The following is a 2,493-nucleotide window of genomic DNA, read 5'->3' as shown; positions in this document are numbered from 1 at the left end:
TCCAGATTATTATTATAAAAATAAAAATTGCAAAGATTGCATCGCCCAGACTTGAACTGGAGACCTTCAGTGTGTTAGACTGACGTGACAACCAACTACACCACGACACCGTTGGAAGCCTTACCAAAAGGTCAGCCAAACTATAGAGTTAAGCCCAAACTTCCTAGAGCCTAAAGAAAAGCCCGTGGAAACCTACCAGGAACTGGATGCGATGACAGCCTACAAGTAGGCTGCTTACCGAGTACTTTTTTACTCACCGCATTTTAGATTTCTTTTTCAGGTCTTCGCTAACTGTCGCTCGAGGTGGGGGAGCGTTCGAGAGCTGCATTGTCACTTGAGGGTTGTTTAAGAGTGTCGACCAGGTTTGTGTACTTCGGGTCTTTTATATTTCGTTCGAAACAATATCCCGAACTCTTTCTCCGTTTGTAACAAATTTTAACAACACTTGTTTGTGTTGCCTTTCAATTTGTTCTAGTCGAGGTGTTGTTTGATTTTAAATTGCATTATCTAAATGTTTAATTTAATTTTACTTTTAGTTTCATTTTTGTCACGGTTCGAGATTTGAAGCCTCGAAAATCACGTAACGAAAGACTCAATGACTCTTCGTCTAGCAAAAGCCGTCTGTTGGACCAATCAACCTAGACCTCTGATACTAAGTTGAGTTCATAAATTTCTTGGCTAAATCCAGCATATGACGTGCTCACAATCATTCCACCCTAGTCCTTGTTGATTCAAACACGTATTTCTTCAATAAAAGTCCAAACAATTAATTACATGCTCAATGTGTGTTCGAGGGCACGGTTCTCGGTCCTATAAGCTCCAAGGCTCTTAAACTTTCACGTAGAGGTCTAAAATGAATCAATGCGTGTTCGAGGGCACGGTTCCCGGGCTTACCAAGCTCGAAGGCTCTTAAACTTTCTCGTAGAGGTCCAAAATGAATCCAGATTATTATTATAAAAATAAAAACTGCAAAGATGGCGTCGCCCAGACTTGAACTGGAGACCTTCAGTGTGTTAGACTGACGTGATAACCAACTACACCACGACACCGTTGGAAGCCTCACCAGAAGGTCAGCCAAACTATAGAGTTAAGCCCAAACTTCCTAGAGCCTAAAGAAAAGCCCGTGGAAACCTACCAGGAACTGGATGCGATGACAGCCTACAAGTAGGCTGCTTACCGAGTACTTTTTTACTCACCGCATTTTAGATTTCTTTTTCAGGTCTTCGCTAACTGTCGCTCGAGGTGGGGGCGCGTTCGAGAGCTGCATTGTCACTTGAGGGTCGTTTATGAGTGTCGACCCGGTTTGTGTACTTGGGGTCTTTTATATTTCGTTCGAAACAGTATCCCGAACTCTTTCTCCGTTTGTAACAAATTTTAACTACACTTGTTTGTGTTGCCTTTCAATTTGTTCTAGTCGAGGTGTTGTTTGATTTTAAATTGCATTATCTAAATGTTTAATTGAATTTTACTTTTAGTTTCATTTTCGTCACCGTTCGAGATTTGAAGCCTCGAAAATCACGTAACGAAAGACTCAATGACTCTTCGTCTAGCAAAAACCGTCTGTTGGACCAATCAACCTAGACCTCTGATACTAAGTTGAGTTCATAAATTTCTTGGCTAAATCCAGCATATGACGTGCTCACAATCATTCCACCCTAGTCCTTGTTGATTCGTACACGTATTTCTTCAATAAAAGTCCAAACAATTAATTACATGCTCAATGTGTGTTCGATGGCACGGTTCTCGGGCCTATAAGCTCCAAGGCTCTTAAACTTTCACGTAGAGGTCTAAAATGAATCAATGCGTGTTCGAGGGCACGGTTCCCGGGCTTACCAAGCTCGAAGGCTCTTAAACTTTCTCGTAGAGGTCCAAAATGAATCCAGATTATTATTATAAAAATAAAAACTGCAAAGATGGCGTCGCCCAGACTTGAACTTGAGACCTTCAGTGTGTTAGACTGACGTGATAACCAACTACACCACGACACCGTTGGAAGCCTCACCAGAAGGTCAGCCAAACTATAGAGTTAAGCCCAAACTTTCTAATGCCTAAAGAAAAGCCCGTGGTAGTACAAACTTAAATTATTTGTTCACAAACTTAGAACAATAAACTTAAAATCTCTTGTTTGTTGATAGGTATAAATTATTCTAATTTTTTTAAAATATTAATTTATATTAAGATCTTAATACTATAGGTATAAATTTATATAATATAAATACAAACTTAAAATCTTTGTTTGTAAAACAACAAACTTAAAATTTCATGTTCCTACAACAAACATAAAACCACATGTTTCTAAAACAAACTAAAAATCACCTATTCTTAGATCAAACTTAAAATAACTTGTTCATAGAACAAACTTAAAATCCCTTTTGGTAGTACAAACTTAAATTATTTGTTCATACAACAAACTTAAAATTGGGGTTCTTAGAACAAACTCAAAATCCAAGAACAAACTTAAAATACGTTCTTAGAACAAACTTACAATCTTTG

The 2,493-nt window shown here is 38.4% G+C and overlaps 2 non-coding genes across 2 annotated transcripts; both read right to left on the bottom strand.

Moving 5' to 3' along the window:
• Positions 1–975: 975 nt before the first annotated feature.
• Positions 976–1,049, bottom strand: TRNAV-AAC (transfer RNA valine (anticodon AAC)). The gene has a single exon. It is a non-coding gene; the product is annotated as a tRNA-Val (tRNA).
• Positions 1,050–1,914: 865 nt separating this feature from the next.
• On the bottom strand, positions 1,915–1,988 carry TRNAV-AAC (transfer RNA valine (anticodon AAC)). The gene has a single exon. It is a non-coding gene; the product is annotated as a tRNA-Val (tRNA).
• Between the last annotated feature and the right edge of the window lie 505 nt (positions 1,989–2,493).

The sequence above is a fragment of the Cucurbita pepo genome, chromosome 11, assembly GCF_057944985.1.
Source record: "Cucurbita pepo subsp. pepo isolate OVF chromosome 11, ASM5794498v1, whole genome shotgun sequence".
NCBI classification, from domain to species: domain Eukaryota; kingdom Viridiplantae; phylum Streptophyta; class Magnoliopsida; order Cucurbitales; family Cucurbitaceae; genus Cucurbita; species Cucurbita pepo.
Note: the sequence above shows the minus strand (reverse complement) of the source record. Positions and strands in the feature narration are given on the sequence as shown.